The sequence below is a fragment of the Balaenoptera ricei genome, chromosome X (genome assembly GCF_028023285.1).
Source record: "Balaenoptera ricei isolate mBalRic1 chromosome X, mBalRic1.hap2, whole genome shotgun sequence".
NCBI classification, from domain to species: Eukaryota; Metazoa; Chordata; class Mammalia; order Artiodactyla; family Balaenopteridae; genus Balaenoptera; species Balaenoptera ricei.
In genome coordinates this window covers 37,425,542-37,442,271 of record NC_082660.1, presented here as the reverse complement: position 1 = coordinate 37,442,271, position 16,730 = coordinate 37,425,542, and positions in this window count along the sequence as shown.

Here is a 16,730-nt window from a genome sequence, read left to right as displayed (position 1 = left end):
ACCAGGAAGGCCCCACCCACACTCAGTCAGTTCTGAGCCGAGCATCACTGTGGTCTGAGATCTCAGATGGCAACTGACAAGACCACAACACCCTCACTGCACTGCCAAAGGGACCCCAATCCCTACCATCCACAACATAAGGACCCGTTCAGGAGGAAGTCTGTTTTCTGGGGGTGTAATAGTCAGGGAAATGCTGGCTGCTGCAACAGATAAATCCCCAAGGTGCAATGGCTTACCGCAACGGAAGATTATCACTGAAATAAAGTCCAAAGTGGGTGTTCCCGAAGGACAGGAGGCTTTCCTCTCCAGGAGTGATTCAGGGACCCAGGCTCCTTCCATCTTGTAGCTCTGCTGGACTCACCTGTACCAAGGTGTGGAAGGGGAAAGAGCACACGGGTGATTTCTCTGGGCCAGATCTGGATGTGGCGTCCGTCTTTTCCGCTCACCTGCCATTGGCCAGAGCAAAGTCACGTGGCCACATCTGGGCCATGTAGTCCGGCTAAAGCCGTTTCGGAAATCACCTAGCTCATTTCTGTCCCAGGAGCTAACACATCGACCACCTCTGAGGAAGTCCCCCAAATCAAAGAGGTGGCCCTAGACTTGAGGTTACGATATCCTGCTTCAGCCCAATCACCTGATTTGTCTCTCAACCCCCGCTACACACAGGCCCTTGCATGGAGAGCCTCGGAGGGTCTACCTGGGCCTGCTGTTCTGAGGAGGCAACCGCTTGACTTTCAGAGGGGGCCCGTCACCCTAGTCCTGTGCTGCTGTGTCCTATAGCTGGGGGGTGACTTGAGGAGGCAGCCATTGGAATACGGCTCTTACACTCACAAAAAGAGACTCATCTGTAAAAAGAAGTAATGGATCGGAAGATGGGACAACTGTACTGTCCAACTCAGTAGCCATTAGTCACGTGGGGCTATTTAAATTTAAACTGATGAAAATTAAATAAAATAAAAAATTTAGCTCCTCAGTCACACCGGCCACATTTCAAGTGCTTAATAGCAACATGTGTCTGGTGGCTGCCGTCTTGGACAGCACAGATATGGAACACTTCCATCATCGTAGAAAGTTCTATTGGATAGCACTAATCTAAAAGGTGCCTCACAGGGCTGACAGTCCATGACTTCATGAAAAACAATGCACAGTAAAAATGTAATGTCTGGTTAGCCAGAGCACTAGAGGGGGAGGGAGGGCAATAAAAAGGTAAGAAGAGTGAAATAGAGGAAGATATGTTGAGGAAAACATCTGGGAGGAAGAAATGCCCAGATGTAAGACACAGGCCATCACAGACAATGGGGGTTGTTTACAAGATCGGAGGAGACTCAAGCATCTCAAAAAAAGGGGGGTGCTTGTGAGGCAACACGAGGTCAAAAATTGGACAGCCTGAGGGCACTGAGGGAGCCCTAGGCATCATCTCTACGGCTCTCCTGGGGTTGTGACTCGGTCCTGCTTCTCTCTGTTCTCCCTCCATTAGTCATTCTCTGCTTCTCACAACTTAACCAGCCCTGAACAGACTGATGCTGCCTTCTGTCCATGGCTGAGTGGCTTGGATTCTCTGTGCAGCTAAGTGAAACATTTCCCAGGAGGAAGAACTGGACTGACCAAGTTGTCTCCTCACCAGACCACGCCACACTCTGGCTCCCAGAGCAGCCTCTGATTGGCTGGTCCGGGGTCAGGGGTCCTTTCTAGCCCAATCAGCTGCAGTCACGGAGTGGGATGGACTAGATGAAAAAGAATATGGAGACCCAGATGCGAGGGCATGAGGGCAGACACCTTCCCTAAGAGGAGAGCATGGAGTACTGACGTAATGAGACTTGGCTGGCTTGGGAGAGAGGACAACCACACACTCATCAAAGATAAGTAGACAAAGAGGCCCCTTCACCCCCTTCTTCCTACCTCTAACAGATATCGTGTACCTACTGTGGTGTGACTCCATACTCAGCAATATAGGGAATGCCAAAAGGAATCCGAAATAGAAGTAGTGTTGCCTTTCTAATCCAGGCTCTTCAAGTTAACTGTGTGACCTTAGATAAATTACTTAACTTCTCTGTGCCTCAGTTCTGCCATCTGAAATGGTGGGTAATAACAGTACCTCTTCACAGGGCTGCTGTGAGCTGCTTAGAATATTGGGTGGGGGGGCACACAGTAAGCATTCTATAAATGTTGGCTATGATTGTTATCAGCCTGCAGGAATTTATGGTCCTGTGTGGACCACAGATGAGTAATCATATTGTAATGACACGTGCTGAGTGTGATAATTGAGGTGGGTGAGAAATGTGCATGTTTTCAATAGTCAGGCAGTCCTTTCAGGCTTATAAAGAAAAAGCAGCAGCCCTCATTGGCTCGACCTCAATTTCTGCCACCCACAAGGAACCACTTTCCACTCTCTAATCTGTCCTCATATTTACCTTCCTATTTCTAAATATCATGCTTATACCGTTATTTCTTGATACGTTAATCTTAGACATTACCATCTCTTATGGGTTGAATTGTGTCCCCTCCAAAAGATGCTGAAGTACTAACCCCCAGTACCTGTGAATGTGACCTTATTTGGAAATAGGGTCTTTGCAGATGATCAAGTTAAGATGAGGTCATTAGGGTGGACCCTAATCCAATATGACTGGCGTCCTTCTAAAGAGGGGAAGTTTGGACACAGACATGCACATAAGGAGAACACTGTGTGAAGATTGGAGTTATGCTGCCACAAGCCAAGGAACTATCGGAAGCTGAGAGAGACCTGAAACAGAGCCTTCCCTAGAGCCTTCAGAGGGAGCATGGCCCTGCCGGCACCTCGATCTCGGACTTCCAGCCTCCAGAACCGTGAGACGATACATTTCCGTTGTTTAAGCCACTCAATTTGTGGTACTTTATTGGCAGCCCTAGAAAACAAATCCACCATTGGTGTTTCGCTTGAAAATCAAATTTAACTCCCCTCTCCTCATCCCTAGACTGTCTCTTGCCCCTATTATCCTAATAACATTATATCACTTTTTTTTGTTAAATCAATATTCAGTGTTTATAAGTATGGAAATGTACTCCCTGCCATGTCATGCAGTATGCTTGGAATACATGTCCTTCACTGTACAAACTTTTGTTTTCTTTAGAGTTAATATTTATCTCTTATCCCCTTTTTGTTTGTTTAGCTTCTGGATACATTCAAATAAACTCCTCAGCTTCCTGGTGTTTTTTCTTTGAGACCCTGTCCCAGGATCCTGCATGCTCCTACGATGGTTGGCTTGGCTTCCGCTCTACCTCTGCTGCTCAGCGACACCCCTGGTATCTCCCCTCAGCATCCGAGTGAGAATTCACTTCGCCCCTCTCCAATATGTAGGATCTCCAGTTTTCTAAATCCCAGATTCATTGTTTACTTTGCAGATTCATCGTTTATTTTCTTTATTAGTTATCTACTACTGCGTAACAAATCACCCCAAAACCTAGTGGCTTAAGATGACAATAATCATTTATTAACTCTGTCTCCAGTACAGCACCTCCTGCTTTCAGTATAGCACCCTTGCAGTCAACTGAGCATGGTGTCCTGAGTCTAGAGTCCTTCCTGTTCAGTCTCTCCAAAGAGGGAACCCCAGGCTCTCATGGAGTGGGGGATGGGCATGAGATGACCTAGCAGTGAGACATCACTGCTTCTTCAACAGACGTGCGAAGCCTATCTGTACCTTTTCAGCCTATCTGTACCTTCTGCAGTACCTGGCACCTCCATTTCCTCAGACTTTCTCGGGTTCTGCTGCCCGAATCAGCTTGCTTCCTGAAGCTTCTACCCACCACAGGCCGTTGGCTTCCAGCATTCTCTGGTCTGCTGAGTCAGTTACCTTTCGTCCATTTGCCTTCTGGCTTCCCAAATGTGATGACATCTTTCAAGGGCCGTAACTTTCTTCTCATTTTTTTGTCCTTATGGATTTAGATCCTTCTTTAAAAATCCCATCACTGTCATTTTAGCAGGGGCTTTGGGAGAGACAGTGGAGGTACGTGAGTGTGCTCAATCATTCCATGGCTCATTGGAAGTCATCTATCCATTTTTCTCATTCAATAAATGTTGAGGTGCTCCAGCAATAGGAACTGTGTCTTGTATTTCTTAGGTATCTCCTCATGATAAATACTTCTAGATTTGCACGGAATCCCACCCTGGTGAGTTTACAGGGTGAGATGGTCAATTTTGAGGAGACATTTGAGGAGGACCACCTATCTCCATCGTCCCTCTCAAGGATGCTCGAGCGCTGGTATCCGTGGCCCTTGCAAATGTCAGGCGGGTTAGACAAAGTTCCCTGCTTCCTAGTCCTGCCCTAGCTTGCAGGGCCAGTGGGAAGGTCATTTGCCGAGTGAGTCATTCACCCATGCCTTCAGTTTTCAGTACTTCACTTCCTGTTGGCTTCAAGATGCAAAGCAGCACTCAGGACCTCCCCCAAACTACTCAGGAACAGGTCAGCCTGGAGTCCCTTCTGGAGAGGCATTTGTTTGTGGACTTGTGTCTGCGGTGGGCAGATTATACGGAGGGGAAGGTAATTCAAGATGGGACGGACAGGCCGGAAAAACTCGATATTCAATCAAAACAGCAAAGTATTGGTACTGGTATTCAGGAAGCCAAACTAGCAAAGTGAGGAGCTCCTAGGGGAAGGCTGTGGTCATGTAGCCACAGCCAGCTTTTTGCTGCGGGGAGGAAGTGATGGAGAAAACACCAGCAAAGGTGGTGCCATGAAGACAGCCTAGGCCGCTGGCCCCTGCCTATGTGAGTTGAGGTACCGAGACGAGGCTTAGTAATTGGTCCGAGGGCTTTCTGGCTGCTGTGCTCAAGGGCAGTTTCCCCACGCCACCCGCTGCAGCCCAAGTGCTGTGGACAGGAACAGAACTGAATTGAGGGACCAGGTGCCAGCCAAAGGCTCCTTTGGAGAATGAGGCTTGAAATCCTCAGTACAGCTGGAACCTGGCTCCCTGAATAGTCCCTACAATAGCCCCTGGGCTAATTAACACTCAGCACTTTCCTCTCACTTGAGCAGCAGGGTGTGTGAGGGGGGGGCGGGTGGGTAGCAGAGCTCCCATTGGGCAGGTCATTTCTAACTTTCATTTTGTTTTTTCTTGAAGTGTAACATGTATATGGTAGAGTGCACAGATCCTAAATGATCGGCTCAATGAATTTATATGTGTGTAGAGACATACATAACCATCACCTAGATCAAGATTTAGAACGATTCCAGCACCTGCCCCAGAAGGTTCCCTCATGCCCCGCCCCATCAATGCCCCCATAAGGAACCACTATTCTGACTTCTAGCTATTCTGATTATAGATCGGTTTTGCCTGCCTGTGAACTTATTATAAATGGAATCCCACAGCATTTCACTCTGGCTTCTTTCACGCAGAATGATGTCTGTAAGATTCACTCGTGTTATTGAAGTCTTTATATATTCTTTTGTATATAAAGAATATATAAAAAGATATGAGGATTATATAATCATATATTTATAATTATATATAATATATAAATATTAAACTTTCTATATTTAATATAAAATATAGAAATATATTTACATTGTATATTATATATTTATACTGTATAGAATATAAATATAGAAATAAATATATAAATATTAAATATTTATATTTTAATTTATAAAGAATAAAGCATATTATTTATATATTTTATAATATATAACATATATATGATATAATATATACTAGTTTTATATATTTTATATACATTCTTTTATATTGCTTTATGTCTTCTTTTATATTGCTGAGTAGTATTCCATTGTGCGACCAGACCACGGGTTATCTATCCTTCCCCCGTTGATGGGGATGTGCAGTTTTAGTGCATTCACTCACCATTCCTGGAGAGTCCAGGTGTGAAGCCGCCTCAGTTCCCCAGCAGTGTCTTCCCATGGCAAGCTCCTTCCCCCAAAACCCCACCACACTTGCTGAGCAAGAATCGTCCACAACATGAGGCAGTTGCGGGTTCCCTGCCTAAGATATTGGGGATGCAAGATACAAATGTATGAGTCCCATGGAGCCCATGGAGCTGGGAGTCTGAAAGCCCAGAGACTGTGCAGTCAGGGACTTCAGATCCCTCCCCTGTGTCCCACCCCCAGTGCAGCTCACCAGTCCATTGCAGCCTTGGCCAAGGCCAGCCTTGCCGTCCCCCTACCCGAGTTCTGTAGTAACTGTAGTTAACTGTTAACGGCAGAGAGGCCCCCATCAAACATCAGGCCTATGACCAGAAACGACAAAAGCAGGAAAAACCCTGGGGACAAGATTCTGAGCAGCTGACACCAGGCTTTAACCTCCTCACCCTGCCATTGTGAGGACAGCCCGGACTGCCCCATCCTTAGCTCTGGCCTGCTGCTCGAGGCCCTTTATGAGATCTCCCCGGGGAGCAGGGGCCCCAGACAAAGGCCAGGGTTCTGCTGAGCTTACTGAAAGGAGAAAGAGTCCATTGATATTCACAAGCATCCCTCTGCCACTCCCACCCCGGAGTGGAGGTCAGCCGGGCACAGGGCAGGCTTTGGGCAGGGCTGGACCAACTCTGATGCAGCTTGCCCTGACCCCTCCCAGGGTCCACTTTCCTGGAGTACTGGATCTGCCCTGTACTCCCCTCTCCTCACCCCCCCGCACACCTCACAACCCGCCCACCCACAGGTTGGCTGTGAGGGGACACATGGAACAGTCCTGGTACTTTATTCTCTACCAATGAAGTCTTCTATCCCTGCCTCAGGCAGTGGGACCTACCACTACCGGACCCCTTGCCCTCTGCCACCTCCCAGCTGCTGACATCCTTCAAAGAGCCCCCATTCAAGTTTGGCCTTGGTTTGAGCCTTGAACTTGCTGTTCCTTCACTTGGGAATGTCTTTCCCCTCTTCTTTGCTCATCTGCCTCTCCCCATCATTCACATCGCAACCCACATGGCACCGCCTCCGAGAAGCCTTCTCTGACCACTCTAGCTTGAGCAGTACCTCCAGAACACATGGCCCTGTTTTCTCAGTGGCGTTGATAGGTTATTTACCTGTTTGTTTATGTGATTATGGACTGTCTCCCTCATTTGGCATGTAAACTTGCTGTGGACTGAATGTTTGTGTCCCCCCAAAATTCACATGTTGAAGCCCTAACATCCAATGTGATTGTATTTGGAGGTGGGGCCTTTGGGAGGTGATTAGGTCATGAAAGTGGGACCTCATGATGGGATTAGTACCCTTATAATAAGGGACACCAGAGGGATCTCTCTCTTTCTCTTTGCCATGTGAAGACACAGCAAGAAAACAGCCATCTGCAAGCCAGGAAGAGAGCCCTCACCAGGAACTGAATTGGCTGTAACCTTGATCTTGGACTTCTCAGGCTCCAGAACTGTGAGAACTAAATACCTGTTGTTTAAGCTTCCAGTCGGTGGTATTTTGTTATAGCAGCCCGAGCTGCCTAACACAAAGTTCCATTGGAGAAGATCTATCTTACTCACCAGTGTATCCCTTGGGCCTCCAACAGGGCCTGGTCCAGTTATCTATGGCTGTGTAACAGATCACCTTTAAACTTAGCGACTTAAAACAACGGCAATCTTTTTTTTTTTTTTTTTTTAACCCTTCAAGGTTTCTTTGTGTCATAAATTCAGACAATGCATAGCAGGGGCAGCTTGTCTCCACTCTAGAATGGCTGGGATCTCTCTTGGGAAGACTCAGAGGCTGGTGCTGAAATTGTCTGAAGGCTTGTACACTCACCTATATGGTGGTTGATGCTGGCTGCTGGCTGGAACCCCCAGCTGGACTGTCAGCCAGAACACCTTACCTACACATGGCCTCGGCAGCGGCTCTCTCCACGTGGGGTAGTTTGGGCTGCCTCACAGCATGGCTGCCAAATTCCAAGTGTGAACATCTCAAGAGGGGTAGGCAAAAGTGGTGTCACCTTTTAAGACAAAGGCTCAGAAATCAAATAGGGTCACTTCTGTGTAGTTACACACCCACCCAGATTCAATGGAAGAGAACATAGAGCCCACCTCTTCATGGGAGAAGTTTCAACATCACATTATAAGAAGAGCATGGGGGTTGGGATATGTTGTGGTGGCCATCTTTGGAAAACATGATCTGTCACATTACTCAGTAAATATTTGTTGATTGAATGACTGCTTTATGCTCTCAACTTCTTTCTCCACCTCCTTGCTTTGCCCCTTACCAACTATATGACTTGGGAAAACTTATTGTATCAGTAGGTTGCCCAGAGAAATAGAAACAATAGGAGATATAGATAGATAGATAAATGGATAGATAGATATAGATATTTAAATGTAAATTTATGTTTAAATCTATAAAGAGGTTTATTTTAAGGAATTGAAGCACATGATTGTGGGGACTGGCAAGTCTGAAATTTGTAGGGCAGGCCAGCAGGTTAGAAACTCAGGCAAGAATTGATGTTGCAGTCTTGAGTCTAAAATTCACAGGGAGGCCAACAGATTGGAAACTCAGACAGGAGTTGACATTGTAGTCTTTTGTTTTGTTTTGTTGAAGTATAGTTGATTTACAATGTTTCAGGTGTACAGCAAAGAATACATAATATATTCTTTTTCAGATTCTTTTCCATTATAGGTTATTACAAGATATTGAATATAGTTTCCTGTGCTATACAGTAGGTCCTTGTAGTTTATCTATTTTATATACAGTACTAGTGTGTATCTGTTAATCCCAAATTCCCAATTTATCCCCCCCTTTTCCTTTTGGTAAGCATAAGTTTGTTTTCTATGTTTGTGAGTCTGTTTCTGTTTTGTAAATAAGTTCATTTGTATCATTTATTTTTTTTTAGATTCCACACATAAGTGATATCATATGATATTTGTCTTTCTCTGTCTTACTTCACTTAGTATGATCATCTCTAGGTCCATCCATGTTGCTGCAAATAGCATTATTTCATTCTCTTTTATGGCTAAGTAATATTCCATTGTATATATATATACCACATTGACATTGTAGTCTTGACTCTGAAATCTACAGGGCAGGCCAGCAGGCTGGAGACTCTGGCAGGATTTCTATGCTACAGTCTTGAGGCAGAATTCCTTCTTCTCTGGGAAAACTGTTTTTGCTCTTAATGTCTTCAACTGATTGGATGAGGCTCACCCACATTATCAAGGGTAACTTCCTTTACTTATAGTCAACTGATTGGAAATGTTAATAATGTCTACAAAATACCTTCACAGCAACATCTACACTGGGGTCTGACCAAACAACTGAGCACCATAGCCTAGCCAAGTTGACACATAAAATTTAATCATCACACTTACCCTCTCTGAACCAGCTTTTTCCCCTTTGAAATGAAGACAAAAGTCCCTTATAAGGCTGCTGGGAGAATGAGAACTGATGTATGGTAGCAGCCTCTACAATGGCTCCCATGACCTCCATCTCCTGGTATTCATGCCCTTGTGTAACCCCTTCCCCTTGAGTGTCGGTTAGACCTGTTGACTCAGTTTTAACAAATAGAAATAGAATATGGCAGAAATGATGAGATGTCACTTCTGGGATTAGGCTATAGAAAGACTTGGTTTCCATCTTGCCCACCCTCTCTTGCTCAGTCACTCTGAGGGAAGCCAGCTGCCATGTTGTGAGCTGCCTTTGGTGGTGTAGAACTGATATCTCCAGCCAATAGCCAGTGAAGACCTGAGGCTGGCACCAGCCACGTGGGTGAGCTGGGAAGTAGACACCCCCCCCAAAACCACCACCCAGGAGAGCCTCTGGTTCTGGCTGATACCTTGACTGCAACCTCACAAGAAACCCTGGGCCAGAGGCACCCGGTTAGGCCACACCTGGGTTCCTGACCCACAGAATCTGTGAGATAATGAATGTGTGCTGTTTTAAGCCTCTAAGTTTGGGGGTAATTTGTTACACAGCAAGAGATAACTAACATGCATTATGGGTGGTAAGTGCCTGGCATAGTCTCTGGCATACAGGAGGTCAGTAGGTCCTACGGCTTTAAGTGAAATTTCTCTCAGAGACATGTGTAATTTCACAGAAGACTCCATCCCAAAGGCATGATTTTGTCATGGAACTTTTCAGCAGAGTAATGGGAGGGAGGGTACTTCTGAGAATACCTGAGGTCACACTGCACAGATGGCCATCAATTTTGATTCCAGGTAAGGCAAAGAGGTAGTCCTTTCCCTCATGAGAGAGGGGCTACTAGCTGAGGATGAGCTGAGGCAGGGGCTCTGGCAACTTCCCCAGGAAAATAATCTGTATTGACAACAACAAATACCTATAGAGAGGGCCCTAGAGATACAGTGGGGAGCAAAGGCCTAATGTCACTGATCTCAGAGCACTTGCAGGTCACGGAAGAGGCTAGTAAATAATTACACCAATGCAAATATAATGATAAACTGACACCAGTCCTCTGCAGGGAAGGAATTTGTACACTAGGAAAGTGACCTAGACTAGAGGCGTCAGGAGAATTTCTTGGAGGAAGGGGCATGCAAGCTGAGATATGAGGACAAGTGGGCATTAACTAGGTGAAGAAGGAAGGGAAAAGCATTGCAGACAGAAAGCACAGCATGTGCAAATGTCCCGTGATGGGAGGTAACATGGTGTATTTGAGAACTGATAGGGGATCGGTGTGTGGCCAGAAGACAGTGAGGGGGACAGTGTGAGAGAGAGGCTGGGATGGTCAGCAGGGGCCAGACCATGCTGACCTTGTAGTAAGTTGTAGGTCATGGATCTTTATTTGGAAAACAAAGGGAAGCCATTGGAGAGTTTAAGTGAGGATGTGATGTAATCAGATGTGTGTTGTTAAACGGTTTTCTGGAAACCATGTATAGATTGGATTAGTGGGAGGGGGAGGGGAGGCCGAGTTGGGTATGGCAGTAGCCCGGTGAAGGGTCCTAGCAGCTTGGACCCTAGTGGAAGCTGTGGAGGTGATAAGATCGGAAGCATCAAGCTGATACAGAACATCACCCAGCTCCCTGTGGAGACGAAAGCCCCAAAACATGATGCCAGAGAACATTCAATGGATCTGAGTTCAAATTCTGACTGTGCTTCTTACCAGCTGTGTGGCCTCCGGCAAGTTTCTAAACCTCTCTGTATTTCAAAGTCCCCATATGGAAAGTAAGCGTAAGAAGGCCAACCTTGCTGGCTGGTTGTGTAGATACGCCTTGAAAGTGCCTGGGCAGTGGGCTGAGGCACCCCGTAGACGTCATAGAAGAAAATTCTGACCAAGACAGACAATTTAGCTTTAGCTACAACTGACATAATGTGTTTTTGCTGTACTGTTTGAGAATATTCAAGTCTGCCATGGAAGACAAGTAAACAAGCGGGCTGGATAAAATGCCACTGATAAGTAAGTTCGTAACCAGGGATAGATGTTAGGCAGATGACGTAGAGCAGATAGGTGAACAGAGATAAAAAGAGGTGGAAGGAACAAGAGATTCCTAATATTCATGAAGCACTAAATATACAAGAGACACAAAATATTCATGAGGCGCTAAATATATTTAAGGCACCTGAGGCACTAAATATTCATAATAACCTAAATATACATGAGGCATATGAGGCACTCAATATTCAGCCACCCATTGGTAACACTCATTCTGGCCCCATGTGTCCAAGAAATGCAAATAACCGTAGCTGCTCCCCAGGCTAATTGGAGACGGGCAGCCATGGCCGGGCATGCTGTCTCTGCATCTCTCCAATTGAGCATGAGTGCGACACTGGCCCCAGGCACATTCCAGACTTCTATGCACCTCAAACCTCAACTGTGGTTTCATACCCACACCATCAGCGGGGAAGGCGGAGGCAGCAGAGAAAGACAAAGCATTGCCCACCCAGGATGCAGGATGCAGGATGCTGGTACCCAGTCCTAAGTGTTTGAATCTGCCGCATCTCTCTTTGTGTCTCACTGTGTACTTTCAGTGGCTTCATGATCCTGTGTAATTTGAGCTCTCTATGTTGGTTCGGGAGCCTTTCTTTCCTGTGATCTCTGGGATCGCTTGCTTGGAAGTGTACTGGGTAGCCGCTGTTGCCTGGGGGAAGAGGTGTGTTCCCACGTTACAGGTGAGTAACAATGGAGAATGAAACTCTCCTGGCGCCATGTCAGACGGAACACGGTTCTAAGCAGGTCAGGCATTGCGGTTGGAAGCATGGGAAGGAGGTGTGGCGTGTGGCAAGCCAGCTCTAAGGAAATGGTGATTATCTGCAATGGGTGAGCACTGACTAATGCCAAGGGTGCAGAGCTGAAGAGTCATAGCTGTGGGTGCCTGTAAAGACACTGAAAAACTGAAGTAGGGAGTTACTCGTGTCCACGGTAGACCTGTTTAGTGTCCTGTGAGATTCCTAATCCCTTCGAGTATGTTAATAAGAATTCCCAAATTGGAAAATGGACCCCAAACACCAAGAGATTAAGGACCACTATGGTAAGTGCTAGGCTCCGGCACAGTAGTAAATGGTCCCCTAAATTCTCAGTGACTTAACACAGCAAAGATTCATTTTTCATATACATACATACACACACACACACACACACACAAACACACACACACACACACACACACACACACACACAATATGCCCATTTGGGGTTGGCTGAGGGTTTTGCTTTATCTTGCCCTCACTCCAGGACACTGGTTGATGGGCTGCTATTTAGAATATTCCCATCCATTGTGGCAAAGGAAAGCAGGGTCACTTCCTGCTCGTAACTCATTGGCCACGACTGGTCACATGGCTCCACTCAACCACAGCAGGCCAGGAAGTGCCATTCTTCCATGTGCCTGGACAGCCAGAAACATTTCGTGGATGTCTCTGATTTGACTTCACTTGGATGTATAAAAACTCACGGACACAGTAGAGTTTGGGGATGAGGGTGTCCAGATTGGACTGCAAGACCCAGACCCCCAAGACTACCTTCAGAAGACCCCCTGAGGTTTTCCAACACCACCACCATCCTCAGTAGACTGACCTCAAGGTCCTCTGCTTCCACAAAAGCACTTATTCCAAGCACAGTGGAGAAGGCAGCTGATGACAGCCATCGAGAGAGGCAGGGTCTCCGTCTTCAGGAGACACATCAGAGTGACACATGCAGTGGCCAGAGGGCAAGGAAGGGTCTGGAAAGAAAGGTGATAGATGGAAGGACATCAGGGCAGCCGCGTAAACTTGGCATGACTTTTCCAATTTAACTCGGTAATAGTTAAACACTTGGCTTTTTAAATAGCATTTGCTTTAAGTAGCCCTGTTAATTAGTATTAATTAGCAGCTGGTAGTTTCTGTTGCCTCCTAATTGGTGGTTTGCAAGCCAGGAAGTTGAGGTGGAGAGTGGGGTGAAGGTAAAGGTGAGAGGAGAGAGGGGCTTCTAGCTTTCTAGAATGAGCAATTAGAAATCATTCACGTGAAAGCAGGGGTGCTTCCAAGATTGATAAATTCCCCAGAGCAGTTACCCCTGGCTGGATTCGCTTCCTATTATGCTTGATACAAACATACACCCAGCTTCCTTTCACAGGGGGCTGCGGTGGCTTTGGGTCAATAGTCCTTTCTCTCGAACACTCTCTGAGCCCTGGACCAACGAAACTTTACAAACCCCTTTCAGAGGCATTGCCCTCTTGCCCGAGCCTGTTCTGGCATGTTCTCTTTCATCTGTGGCCTTGCTAAAGAACCCCGTCCAGGCAGAAGTTGCTAGATCTTTGGGAGTGTCCTAGGTTTCTGCCCCCTGGGGAGAGGAAGCGTGCCAGCTTGGAGAGCTGGCTCCAGTCAGATGGAAGGGAAGAGAGTTGGTTTCTAGAAGGTCACTGAAATGTTAACCCCTGAGCTTTGGAATCACCGAGATTGGGTCCAAGTTCCAGCTCCTCTGCTTGCTATCTGTGTGACCTTGGGCTCATTACCTGTAACCCCTCTGAGACTGTTTTCTCATGCTGCTGATAAGAGAAACTTTTTTGTATAGACTTGCTGTGAGAGTAAATGAAATCACGTATGCTAAGTGCTCACCACTTTGCCTAGCATATAGGGAGCGCTCATTAAATGGCATCTATTATTATAAACAAATATTAGACTCATTAGATGAAAGTTAAGCCCTAGTGAGGTCTTCAGCACAAACCTAAATTTGAAGCTAGACCTTTAGCACCTGCCACCAGGAGACCTCAGTCTCTTCTGGGCACCTAGAAGCCAGTTGGCTTTGATAGATGATATCTAGCTCCTCAGGGGAGCCTGGAACCAGCAGCTAGCCTGTCACCAATGTTTTAAACAACCCCGTGGGTTGTGGAAAGAGCTTGAAGCCCAGCCAGCTTTTCCTGGTATGTTTCGAGGCCTAGGAGGGTTATCTGACTTCAGTTTGTTCTATACCCATGTTCTAGGGGACCCTGGCAGTCCTCATTCAGCCCTTGGTCTTAGGTACCAAATCATTTAGAGATTTCCTCTCATGGCATTTGTTATTTGCACCAATTAAGGTGACTTTCAATTGTAAGTAACAATAACCAGTCACAGTGGCCTAAACAAGATAGTTTCTTTCTTTCATGCACAGAAGTCCAAAAGAATGAAGCCCAGGACTGGTAAGGTGGCCCTATTCCACCTAGTCCTTAGAGATCTGGGCTCCTACTATCTTGTCACTCAAGTGTGCATGGTCTCCATTCCCAAGGTCACCTCTTGGTCCAAGATGGCTGCTCCAGTTCCAGCTTCCATGTCCACGTTCCAGCCAGCAGAATGGAGGACAGGTAGGAAAGGGGCAAAGGACACATATCAGCTGTGGTTTTTTTTTAACGTCTTTATTGGAGTATAATTGCTTTACAATGTTGTGTTAGTTTCTGCTGTATAACAAAGTGAATCAGCTATATGTATACATATATCCCCATATTCCGTCCCTCTTGCATCTCCCTCCCACCCTCCCTAACCCACCCCTCTAGGTGGTCACAAAGCACCGAGCTGATCTCCCTGTGCTATGCAGCTGCTTCCCACTAGCTATCTATTTTACATTTGGTAGTGTATATATGTCCATGCCACTCTCTCACTTCATGCCAGCTTACCCTTCCCCCTCCCCATGTCCTCAAGTCCATGCTCTACATCTATCAGCTGTCTTTGAAGGAAAGCTCCCAGAAATTTGCCACATGACCTTTCTCATTACATCTCAGTTTGGTCATGTGACCACACATGGCTGCAAGGAGGCATGGAGGAGAGATGGTTAATCTGCAAGAGGGAAACATAAAGGGGACACACAGAGAAGTAGGAAGTGAGAGGTTTATCTCCTTCCATTAGGAAAGTCTCATTTGGAGCTGAAGTTAGCTAGAGTTGGTTTGTAACTTGCAGTCCAAACAACAACCAAGACAATCGTTATCAAGGTCGTTTCCCTAACCCGGCACTAACGGTGTTGTCTACACCAATATGCCTAAGAATAATCATGTGGAGGTGTTTGTTTTAAACATCCATTTTCTGATCCCATTCACCAGAAATTCCAGTTCCTTGGGTCTGGGGGGCCAAGACCTGCATTTTTAGCAATCTCCCTGCCACCCAGCCACAATTCTGTTGTAGGCAGTCCAAGGACTACAGTTTGAGAAATACTGCTTTACAGCCAGTTCAGAGATATATCAGTTACTACTGCTGTGTAACAAACAGCCCTAAACTTACTGGCTTAAAACAACATCATATTATTTTGCTCACAAATTCTGTGGGTCAGGAAATTGGAAAGGGAGACAGCATAAAATGCTTGTCTCTGCTTCATGATGGCTGGGGCCTCATTGGGAAGACCTGAAGGCTGAGCCTGTCTCAAAGGTTGGGGCCTGGAATCATCTGGAGGCTCCCCAAGTCATACATCCAGGGGCTTTTGGCCTGGACCTCAGCAGGGGCTATCAGCTGGAACACCTACACGTGGGCCTGTCCGTGTGTCTTGGGTGTCCTCACAGCATGGTCCCTGGGTTCTAAGAGCCAGAGTCCCAAGAGAGAACCAGGAGGAAACTCGATGGCCTTTAATGACCTAGCCTCGGAAGTCAGACAGTGTCACTTCAGCTGTAGTCACAGGCCACCAGATTCAAGGAGGAGGGGACATAGATCCCCCTCTACCTTACGTTGTAAAAAGAGCATTTGGGATGAATGAGAGCTCTTGTTGGAAAATATCGTCTTCCACAAGGAGGAAACCTGGGCATCTGCAGAGGCAGAGGGACCTAAGGAAATGCTGGGAGCAAATCTCCCCTCCTCCTATCCGTTTTGTGTGATGACCTTTTTCATCAGCCAAGATTCTGCCTTCCCCCAGGTCCTGACCTGGAACTCAGAGCCTGAGGCTAGGAGAATGGGGCCAGCCTTTTTGCATATGGCTCCATCTACTCCTCAGGCCTCCAGAAGGTGCCAGTGGTGTATTGGTCTTGCGGTCCCCGTTGGCTTTGCAGGATCCTGTGTGGGAGCCTCAAGAGGGAGCTGATCCAGACATGGAGGAAACCTCTGGCCAGATTCCACGTGGGGTGTGTCAAGGAACTCCATTCAGGATTTTTAAAAATCATCTGTCACATGGCTCTTTTGCCAGCTTAGAATAATTGCCAAGTTTTTGCTCCCTAAACTGCATGAAAGGTACAGAGGAATTCTCATTTCTTCTTTTTAATGTCAATTTCAACAGTGCCCTGTAACGGGATTCTTCACAAAGGAAACACACCCTGAAACCATGGTGCTGGATTCCTGGGGCCTCTGTCTACTCTGGCTGGGGCCTCAAACATGCAGCATTTCGAGGGCACGGACCCAACTTCTGCTTGGCTGATTTCCTACCCGGGACCATGCTGGCAGGCTTGGCAAAGCCCCCTGAACTGAAGG